Below are 12,046 nucleotides of genomic sequence, written 5' to 3'. Positions count from 1 at the left end.
GGAAGGAAGGAAGGAAAGAAGGAAGGAAGGAAGGAAGGAAAGAAGGAAGGAAGGAAGGAGGGAAGGAAGGAAGGAAGGGAGGGAGGGAGGGAGGAAGGAAGGAAGGGAGGGAGGAAGGAAGGGAGGGAGGAAGGAAGGGAGGGAGGAAGGAAACAAACAAACATTTATAAAGTGCCTACTATGGGCTAGGAAGATGGAAGGATGAAAAGGATGATGAGAAACAACACTGTTCTATGGAGTCATTCCGCACACAAAATTTATCCAAGAAAACCCCTGAGCTGACCCAATCCCCAGGTTTACCTGTGGCCAAGGCAAAGCAGGCATTAGGAGCACCTGGCTCATCCTGGCCGTGCTGATGAGGCCATTCCAACATAAAAGCTCCTGCCACTTTGTAAAGATTGTCTAATTCATTCTTAGTGCCCATGAGGTCATTGTCTGGTCAGCTGATCCTCCCCAGGATTTCAGGTGAGAAAAGTAAATTCAGAGGAGACTGGTGAGCCCCAGTGAGGATTGTGGAGTCACTGCCTGACCACTGTCATTCGCCATGGTCATTCTGCGTGTTTTTGTCCTGGATCACACGGAGGCACCTGCAGATAATTACAGTTTCCATGGTAAAACACTGGAGGAAGTTGACCATAGCGGGGAGCTAAATTGCTGTCAATAAACAGTCATATTTTATCATACCCAATTATTACAATCTCCAGTAAACAGCCCACACTCCTCTCTGTACACATGCTAAGCAAACATCTTAAACCTTCAGCAGCATTTTTACAACCAGCCAGTCCATTTTTGGGTCTTCGTCCTCCTCCTCAAAGCATCAGGTGATTTTCAACAATATTTTACAAAGGTAAAAAAGAGATGAGTAAATGGGTGGTGGGAGACTGTCCCACTGCATCCACACCCATGCAGTTTTCCTGTTTCCAAAACCAACCTTTCATAATAATGAAAAAACACAGCTCTCTCTCAGGACAGGTGTGGGAATTATAAGATTCCTATACATATACTGTTTTCCAAAGCGGTCATGACTTCCCATTATAAATGCCATCACCAGGCTATGCCAGAAAGAATAACCTTTGGTGGAAACAAAGGCAATTGATGATTTAAGGGAGGAAGCTACTGCTAATTAAATTAAAAAGTCATAGGAAAAGAAAGCTGAGTGATGAGGCCCAAAGAAATTTGGTCACCTGGTCAGACCTTGCCAGATTAATAACTTGCCTCAGCTAAGGGACTTTAATGACTAACAATACCTTAGAACTCTGCTATCCTGAAGCCTCCAGAAACAGCAAAATGGCACGTTCTTCCTGCTTGGATTCACTTACTATCAATGACCTAGTTAGAGGCTGACCAACATCTCATGGCAGAGGAGAGTCTGAGCCAGGAATAAGGAATATGGAAAATCTGGAAGTGGGTCCTATATAGGGGCCAGGGCACACGGCTATACATGCACATACTTGATTCTGTTCAATTTGCAAGTGTTTATCAAGCTATGTGCCTACTATGTGCCAGGATCTACTGAGAATATAACCAAAAAATGAAATCACTCTTCCCTTCAAAGACCTTCTATTCTATAGAGTGGGAGTTCTTAATACCTTTATTTTGTCATGGACCTCATTAGCAGTCTGGTGAAGCCTAGGGACCCCTTTAAAAATGCTTTAAAATGCATAAAATAAAAGTATACAGGATTACAAAGAAAACCAATTCTGCTGAAATATGCTCATCAAAACTTTTTTCACAAGTTCATGGACTCCCTACATACATGGAAGGCACAGACATTTATTAAGCACCTACTATGTGCTGGGGTCTTTTTGCACTGGAGATACAAAACCAAAAGGAAAGAGTTCCTAGTCTCAAGAAACCTACATTCCACAAGGAAAAACACATATGAATGCATACAAGCTTTATACAAAATCCATAGTAGGTGATTTATTTTTCTTAGCAGAGGGGTGGGGTAGGGGTGGAAGAAGGCACTGCCAGTAAGCCGGTCTGGGATAGGCAGAATGTAGAAGGTTGTGCTGAATCTTGAAGGGAACCAGAGCTTACATTAGGCAAGAGGGAAGAGGTGAAGCCTTTGGATCCTGGCAGTGTTACATATGAGGAGCAGTAAGAAAATCAGCTAAATTGGGCCACAGAAGGCTCCTGGTTTATGCCCAATGAATTCAGACTGAATCCATGTCCCACAGTCTTTCATGCTCCCTTTCTGTATTGCTAGAATTTAGGGTTGGGGTCTATGAAGAAAAATCCTGCCTTCCTCTGTTTTAAAGGGGCGGCTCCCTTCCCCCCTCCCCCATCCCTGCCTTGGCTCCTCACTGCCCTTCTGGTGCAATTTAAACCTTCTGATCATAAATGTCTCCATTTAAAGTCTTATCACATCTCCTCCCTCTTGCCCAGAGTGCTGCAGCCTGACCCAGATGTTGGAGGTCCTCCTGTCCAGGGCCTTGCCTTGCCCTGCAGACTGCAGTACAGAAGCAGGGATGGGAAAAACCCTCACAGCCATAGGTACCATCCCCTGGCAGCCCATCCACAGGCCAGCACAGAAGAATGGGCCCAGACCTGGGCAGCTCCCGATTTTCCATAACACAGGGGAGACATGGTACACACAAACCTCCAGCAGAAGTAATCTTTAAAAAATAATTTGTATTTTGCTTTGAGATAAATTATACAGTTCTGCTATTCTCCCCCTTCTCCACCCCTCCCCAATCACACTTACTTTCCTATTAATTTAGTGCACAAAGTGCTGTGGTTTCGGTCATGTCCAACTCTTCATGATCCCATTTGGAGTTTTCTTGGCAGGCACTGGAGTAGTTTACTATTTCCTTCTCCAGCTCATCTCACAGATGAGAAACTAGACTTCACTAGAGTGAAGTGACTTGGCCAGGGCCCCACAGCTAGGGAATGTGTGAGGCTGGATTTGGGCTCGGGGCCTCCTGACTCTAGAGCTGGGGCTCTGACCACTGCACTACCTGGCTGCCCTCACTGATGCACAAAGACCACAGATGTGGCACCAGGAGAGACCTCCAAGGTCCTCTGGTCCAACCTCTTCATTTCACAGCAAGGAGGCTGATGACCAAAGCAGCAGCATTGTGCCACAGGTGTGCAGGGGGGAGACTCAGGAGCCTTGGGAAGGGAAGGCAGTAGGAATCACAGAGAGCCTCCTATGTGCCAAGCACTGGGCCCATGGCTTCTTTACAAATATCATCTCCTTAGATCCTTACACCAGCCCTGGAAGCGATCCCCATTTTACAGCTGGGAAAACGGAGACAGAAGGGTTAAGTGACTTGTCCAGGGTCCCACAGGCTGGATCTGGGCCCAGGGCTCCCCTGTGAGCTGCTTGGGAAAGAGCAAACTGATCACAGTGAGAGCATTCCTGTGCCATGTGCACGTGTCCTACTTGCACGGCTCGGTCTGCAGGCCATCTCCTCCCTTAGTGGCCTCCCTAAGGGCAGGGCCCCTTTCTCGCTGTCTCCAGCATTTAGCACAGGGCACACAGAAAGTGCTGGATAGATGCTTAGTGACCGAATGATCAAAGAACTAGATCATGGCTAGGACTATATGGCCCATGTGTACACCTGAATCCAATTCTTCCTTTTGTGTTGGGACATTTATTACACACACACGCACACACATATGCACACACATACATACATGTACATGCATGCGCACACACACACATGCACACGCCAGGCCTGCAGTCAGGAAGACAATTCAAATCTGGCCTCAGACACCTGCTTACTAGCTGTGTGACCCTGGGCAAGTCACTTCATCCTGCTTGCCTCAGTTTCCTCATTTATAATATGAGCTGGAGAAGGAAATGGCAAACCTCTTCTCTCTGAGAAGAAAATCCCAAGGGGCAGCTAGGTGGCGCAGTGAATAGAGCACTGGCCCTGGAGGCAGGAGGACCTGAGTTCAAATGTGACCTCCAACACTTGACACACTTATTACTAGCTGTGTGACCTAGGGCAAATCACTTAAACCCAACTGCCTTGCCTTCCCCCCTCAAAAAAAAAAGAAAAGAAAACCCCACATGCGTCCATGAAGAGTCAGAAACAACAATAACAGAAATGTGTGTGTGTGTGTGTTCCTTAGACAGAGAAGCAAAAGGAGTTGTGCCCCAGCTCCCCTACCCCAATACAAGCACGCAAACTAATTGCCCTTCACCCAGGAGAAAACATGCTTGGTCCCCTTCAAAGTGGTCACGACTCTCCTTGCCCTTCATCTGGGCATCTGGGTGTAAGGGCAAAGGGACATCAGTAATTCAGGACTCCTTTTATGAGGTGTCCCCCAGCCTTTCCAGCACCCAAGGTCCCCCAATAAATGATGGCGTCAGGACCAGCACGTGCTGCTGGAGCTGCCAGACTGAACTGCTGCCGTTGAATATAAATATCCAATCAGGCCCAAGCAGCATTCATTAGGCCTGTGTAATTGTGGACAAGCACCCCAGGACAGCCTAGCAAACACAGGGGTGCTTTCAAAGATAAAAGGACTGCCACCACCTCACCTGTCTCCTCTCGCCCCACCCACCAGAAATGGATCCAAGCATGGAAGAATTTCCTGGGAAGCCACATGGGCCACAAGGGGAGCTTTGCTCTACCCTGGTCTCCATCACTGCAAAGTGGAAACTCAGCTCAGCCTCCAAAACAGGACAGAGCAGGAAGTCAAGGGGAGAGGGCTCAAGAGCAAGGCACAACAGAAACCCTCAGAAAAAGACATTCTTAAGTGATGCCCGCAGCTTTCCAGCTGAGAAACGCCAGCTGAAGCAGTCAGTATGGGTCAGTATGAGTCACTGCCGGGTCATACCTGGTGCCCACAAGGTAAGGAGCAGAGCCGGGGCCTGGAAGGGGCTCTGCCTGCCTGGAGGGGTAAAAAGCCCTAACCATTCTTAGGTGGAGCATCAGGCCCTAGCTCCGTCCAGGGAGTCATACAAAATTAAAAACAGCCACAAGCTTTGCAAACTGTGTAACGAAAAGGGCACAAGACCCAGAAGACCCTGGTTCTAGTTCAGGTGCCTCCACACAGACTAGAAAGGAAGGAAACAAGCACTTATTTAGTGCCAATTATCTCATTGGATCTTCACAACAACCTCCATTGTACGGATCAAGACACTGGGGTAAACTGAGGCTAAGTGGGCTGGCCAGGGCCACACAGTGGGTATGCGTCTGAGGCTGGGTTTGAATTCAGATCTCTCTGACTCTATCCACCAAGCTCCCAAGCTGCCTTTGGCTATATCACACTGGAGAAGTCTCAGTTTCCCCATCTGTAAAACAGGAATAATCACAGCGCCTCCCTCCCAGGGTGGCTGCAAAGATGAAATCAGATGAATATTTGTAAAGCACTCAGCACAGTGCTTGGCACACAGTAGGTGCTTCATAAACGTGTCCCCCCCTCCTTTTCTTCCATCTCTACATCTAAGACCCCCCAGTTCAGGCTCTCTTACCCTGTTCTACCACAACAGCCCCTGGCCAGCGACGCTCCCTCTGGGGCCGGCTTTATCTTCCTAAAACTCTGCTCTGATCATACCAATCCTATGTTCAAAAACCCTCCACCTATATAATTCTGTCATCAGTGTGGTATGGCATGAATAGAGCACCGGGCTTGGAGTCAGGAAATATGGGCTCAAATACACCTAAGATGCTTACTAGCTGTGGCCTAGGGCAGGTTTTCCTCGTCTGGGCATCACAACACTTATCTTACATCAGAGGGATACCATGATCATTGGGAGAGATCATCATGAAATCAGAGGCAGCACCACATCATGGATAAATGCTCCCCCCAGAGTCAGGAAGACTCCTCTCTTTGATATTTTGTGGCCCTGGACTCTTAAGCTGTATCTGCCTAAACTCTACGCCTCGGATGGCTTGTGAGCTGTCCTGGAGTAACCTTCCCATACTTGGAGAAAGGCCGATTGTTTTGTATTCCATGTTGTTGTTGTCACCAACCAATAGAAGAAAGCCTCCTGAAATCTGTTCACTTACGTTTCTGGACTGCCCAGAACAGGTCTGCTAGGAAGCGGCTGACCAGCAAGCTTTCAAGGAGCCTCAGCTCACCGGTAACCAAGCCTGGGGTTTTTCAGGATGAAACATGAAGAATGCCAGGTTGGCATTCACACTGCTGTCTAAGGGAGGCGCCTTGGGCTCCAGGAGCAGGGGAGCTCAGCCAGCTTGCTAAAAGTCACTAACTTTTCATTTAGCTTCTCGTGTCTGGCCCAGTACAGAGCATCAGCCTTCACGTATGTGGTGGATCTGGTAACCAACCCCCCGTGACAATCCCTCTGAAGTCAGTTCTTGCTGTGAACTCCAATTTAAGAGAAATCACATGTTCCGAGTCCAAGGTCCCTAAAAACATTTTGCTTTCAAAGACCAGAAGGCTGTGCCCCACAAAGCAAACCTGGTAAAAAAAAAAGCTGTGGGATTTACATCTTGGTCACCCACCCCTGGAGTTTTACTCACAATGACAAAAATAACATAAAATTGCTTTTAGGTCTTAGCTATAAGATCACGATCAATTCCTCCTCCACATGAACTCATAATCAATTAGTTCCATCTAAAATCAAAATCAAGAGTAATCTCCTTTTTTATTAGTTAAAATTCATCAGTGGACTGGTTGTGACATCTGGAGTCTTTCTCATCCAGTCTGGGCTAAGGTGAGACACTCACAATGAGATTTCACATCTTGACTCAAATTTTTAAAAGAAGATTATCTACCTTAATTTGGTTTGCTTGGTATAAAATCATCAGAGGTTTAAAAAAATACAGTCATGCCTCAAACATGGCTCACAACAAGTCTCCACTGATAGCAGCCCCTAAGTTTTATACTTCCCCATCAGCTTTTGTCCTCTGCATTTGAACCTGAGGGGTAGGGGGGAGTGTGCTGAATTCCTTTCCAGGAATGAATTGTGTGACTAATGAGATGTCCAAAAAACCCCAATATCCCATTAAACCAAAGCAAAGCCACATAGCGCTGGGCTTGTTTGTTTGTTTCCAACCCTATTTTTACACAAGTAGGAACTTTAAATGAAATTCTCCATGAGAAATGTTAAGCTGTAATTTGGAAGTTTGTGGCCTCAAACCCCCATTGTGGTCTAGCAAAATCAAACTGGATAGGGAAAGCCAGAGATCTAAGCTCTGGCCCCAGCTCCCAGTCACAGGCCAACGACCTCCAGGGACACAGAGTTCCACAAGCATTTTGTTAAATGCCTCCTGGGTGCAGGCAGGGTTCGAGGGATACTCAGAGATCTCAAATGACTAAGTGACCCGCTATGGGAGGCAGATGATTACAGCCTATAAAATAATAAGTAAATATATCTCCCCACTCTGACCCATAATGGCTGTGTGACCCTGTTCCATTGGTCACTGGGCCTCAGGGCTGGAGCCAAAGCTCTCAAAACGTAACTTTCAAAAAAGATGCCACCTCTGTCCCATGGTGGGAGTTCCCTCTATCCATGAGATCACAAGTCCAGTCCCTTAGGCAGTGAGGTGGTGCCCATCCAAGCTCACAGGGGCCCCTTTGGAGAACCCCTGCCTGAAGCTGTGTGACATTACCACTGGCAGCTTTCAAGATTGCCAAGTGTTTCTCAGACATTCTCTGGTCTGAGCCCCACCATAAAAATGAGGGAGCGCCATAGAGGGTCGTGGCAGCTAGTCAATGGCCGAGGTGAGACTTGAGTCCAGTGTGCTGACCCCCACTTTATGCTGTTTCCCTGGGATGTCAGGGGCAGTCAGAGGGGAGGGAGCACAGTCTGTGCATAGTCCAGGTGTGAAGTGATGAGGGCCCCCCAGAATAGCAGCAATGTCAGGAGAGGAGCATACAAGAGAGACGTTAGTAAGGTTGAGACAACTGGACTTAGTGACCGATTGGCTATGGAGGGGGCAGGTTCCAGAGAATGAGGAATGGGGATGATATAGCAGGCTGTAAGCCTGAGTGACTAGGCACATGGTACCAGCTTTGACTGTGCCAGGACAGTTAGAAAGAGAGGAGGGTCTGGGGGAAAAGATAAGAGCCCAGTCCTGGCGTGCTGAGCTGAAGATGTTTGGTTGGCTCATTAGGCAGCTTCGTGGTTCAGTGGATAGAACATGGGCCTAGAGTTGGGAAGACCTGAGTTGAAATGTAGCCTCAGACACTTACTAGCTGTGCAACCCTGGGCAAGTCACTTAACCTGACTGCCTTAATCCAGTGGAGCAGGAAATGGCAAAGCACTCCAGTATCTTTGCCAAGAAAAGCCCACAGACAGGGTGGTCCACGGGGTCACAAAGTCAGACATGACTCAACAACAATGGGGTTTCCAGGTGAAGATGTCCAGCAAGCAGTTGGAGACATGAAACCTGAGGTGGGGAGGCAGACTAGGGCTGGACACAGAAATCTGAGAAGCATCTGCCCAAAGCTAGTCATCAAATCCAAGGATCTGATGTGATCACAAAGCAAGGCAGCATAAAGAAGAGAGGAAGGCCCGAGACTGAGCCTTGGGGAGAAGCGTGGTCATCATGCATTGCCAACAGAGGTGACAGAGGAGCCATGGGACACAGAACAGGGAGAGAGAAGGTAACTCACAATGGCAGAGGCTGCCAAGGGCGAGAAGAGGCCAGTGGATCTGGTGGCTTAGAGATGGTAGTAACTTTGGAGAGAGCCATTTCCACTGAAGGATGAGGCTGGAAGCCAGACTACAAAAGGTTAAGAAAAGGGAGAGGAAGAAGAGGGACTGCTTCTCAGGCAGTTTAGCCACAAAGGGCAGGAGGGATCTGGGAGGATGGCTAATGGGGGATAGAGGGATGATGGAGGAGCCGTGGGGCTATTTGTAGGGAGGAGGGAAAGCAGCCAGGGAGAAACTGAAGAATTATCATCAATAGGCCAGGTTTCCTCATCTGTAAAATGGAAATGACAACCGCACTTCGATATCAATCATACACAGTTGCTGTGAAGGAGGATAGGGCTGGAAGCCATGGTTTCACTGGTATCCAAAATCCTCAAGTGAAAAACCTCCCTCTGCCGAAGCAGATCAGCCCCTGCACTGTCGGCTGTTCTCTTAGCAACTGCCTGGGGGGGGGGGGGGCAATATTGGGTGACAGATTAGTACCTGCGCTCCCAGCACCCTTGATATGTAGTTGTCCCCATATGAATGTATGGTCCAGTGGTGGCTAGGTGGCGCAGTGAGTAGAGCATGGGCCCTGGAGTCAGGAAGACTGGCGTTCTGATCTGGCCTCAGACACTTGACACATACACACAAAAACTAGCCGTGTGACCTTGGGCAAGTCACTTAACCCCAATTGCCCTACCCTCCCCTCTCCAAAAGTAAAAACAAACAAAACAAAAACAAAAAAAAGAATATATGGTCTGTGAAGGCAGGGGCCGGCATGCCTACTTATATCTGTATCCTGAGCACTCAGCACAGGGCCTGGCACACAGTTAGTGCTTAATAAATAAATATTAATATTAATTAAGTAATAAATAAAATAAAAAAATAAACCTGAGACCCCCAGGGTCACACAGTATGCATCAGATGTGGGAGACCCATAGTGCTCTATTCACTAAGACAGAAAGCATTTTAGAAAACACCTAGAGGGATCCAGCTTTATTCTCATTGCTTTTTCTGTGTCTGGACACAAAAGTGTTAAGGAGACGTGTTATGACCGCTAAAGCACTGGGTTCTCAAGTCTGGGAACCTGGGTTCAAATTCCTCTGGTACTTACTACCTGTGTGACTTTGGGTAAATCCATTCACCTCCCCAAAACTCAGTGCCCTTATCTGTAAAATGAGGGATTGGACCAGAGGGAATCAGCCATGAAAGTGTGCTTGGTCTCTCTGTCCCTGTTTCTTTCTTCTCTTCTCTTTCCTTCCCATCACTCTCCTCTTTTTCTCTGTCTCCTTCTCTCTCTCTCTCACTCCTCTCCTCTCTTCTCTTTTCTCTCCTCTTCTGTCTCTTCTCTTTTTTCTCTTTCTGTCTCTCTCCCTCATTCCTATACATCCTCTCTCTGTCCTCTCTTTTCTCTCTCCTTTATGCCTTTCTCTTTTCTTCTGTTTCTCCTCTTTTTCTTTCTTTCATTCCTCTTCTATCTCTCCTTTTTCTGCTTTCTCTCTCACTCCTCCTCTTTCCTCGCCTTTCTTTTTTTCTCCTCTCTTCCATATCTCTCTCTCTCACTCTCTTTTTGTCTCTGTGTATCCCTCTCTGTTTCTGTCTCTTCTCTCTGTTCCTGTCTGTTTCTCTCTGTCTCTCTCCTCTCTTTTTCTTGGGGATCCTTTCAAAAAACTGACCTTCTGCTAGGGACAGGCAGGCCTACTCCCAAACCCAGCCTCAGGGAGGTAAGGGCTAAAGGACTGGGGTGAGTGTTAGGATTGTCACTGGGGTTAAAAGGTGAACTGGAAGAAGGTTGCAATGAGTCAGCAAGGTAGTAAGGCTCACCCACCCCTGCAAGGGTTCTAGAGGAGCTGATTTCTCAACCCAGTTTTCCCTTGAGAAGCACAGACTATAAAACGATAAAGGTCTGAAGCAGAGGTTTTTAACCTTTACTGAGGCACTGATCCCTCCCACAGTCTGGTGAAACCCACAGATTCCTTTTTCAGAATCATGTTCTTAAATAATTGAAGAAAATGCTTCATTTCAGGTAGAGGTTTGTGAAAATGAAAATGTAATTTTTTTTCCTACCCAAGTTCACAGACACCCCGCCCCCACCAACAATGGTCCGAGAGAATTTCAAGTTAAGACCCCGCTGAGCTAAATCGTGGCCACAATGAGTTTATATGAAACATCAGGTACGAAATGGCTAAAAATCTCTTAAGCTGGTCATCAATTCTCAGAAAATTAAAGAGGCTGGGATTTTAGGCAGTGACTTAGAGAATCCTAAAGTTTATGAAGTCAAAGGCTTCATTAGCACATCGCAATTAGACAGAATTAAAAGTTAGCCTTGGAATCAAAGCGGGAACCCCAACACATTATTAAATATGTTCCAAAACTCCATAAAATTTTGAATATGCTAATAATAGCATTTCTCACTTAAATCAATTTCCACCATGAAGTGGTGAATGGAAACCTCGGCACACTCCTATTCTAATCACTGATCACTTAACGCTGAGACAGGTACAGTGAGGAAACTGTATTATCCCTACTGACTTGACATATAATTCCAAATATTAATTTCAAACATTGATTGTAAAAAGAAAAGAAAAAAAAAACATTACTTGTGATTCCCCTAAGGGCATTATTTGTAAAATTTTCTCTGGAGCCACAGAAACAATTCAATTATCAAAGTTAGGTTTACAAAACCTTCCCCCAACACTCCTTTGCAGGAGGTGGTACAAGGATTATTATTCCCATTTGACAGGTGGGGAAACTGTGACCAAGGGATGCACCAAGGTGGGAAATGAGGAAGGTCTCTCCTGACTCCAAATCCCTCTTTCCACGAGACTAAATTCTCTCTCAAGTGTAACCTCCCAATTTTTGACACCAGAATCAGGATTTCCATCCCTTAAAGTACCACCAAACTCTAAAATTATCCTGCCTCTCCTTTTAAAGCCCCCATAAAATCTTCCAGTTTCTTAATCTGCTCAAATTGACCTGGGCAATTTCAATTAACATAGCCCTCAAGGAGGTGTGAATGACTACAGGTAAGCTCCCAGAGGGCAGGAAATAGTCTCAAGGCTGGGGTTTCCTCCTGCCTTTGTTATGCAAAGACAACTGGGCTGAATTGAAAAGAGGTTTGCTTTTTAAAGGAGGATCTAGGGAAGTCTAAACCTTCTGGTCATCCCAGCAGCCATTTAGAATTTAAGCCTGCAGCAATTTTGTCTCTTCAGTTTCCATATTTAAAGAAAAAAAAACTCATTAAAATCTAAAGTATTAAAAAGTTACCTATCTTCAAAAGTTGTATAAAGGGTTGGTACTCAAGAAAGTAGCCACACAAAATGAGTATTTTTCTAATTCCTTTCCATCTTTTTTTTTCTTTTCAGCTACTGTACTGTTAACAGTTACTGTTAACTGTACATTAACTGTACTGTAATGTTGTTGACATCCTTTTAAAAAACATTTTTTTTTTTATCTTTTTGGAGGAGAGAAGGCAAGGCAATT

Source organism: Petaurus breviceps, unplaced genomic scaffold, assembly GCF_028583685.1.
Source record: "Petaurus breviceps papuanus isolate PSGF00001 unplaced genomic scaffold, PetGlider_PUasm1.0 185, whole genome shotgun sequence".
Classification (NCBI taxonomy): domain Eukaryota; kingdom Metazoa; phylum Chordata; class Mammalia; order Diprotodontia; family Petauridae; genus Petaurus; species Petaurus breviceps.
The sequence above is the reverse complement of the archived record's forward strand: the minus strand, read 5'-3'. Positions refer to the sequence as shown.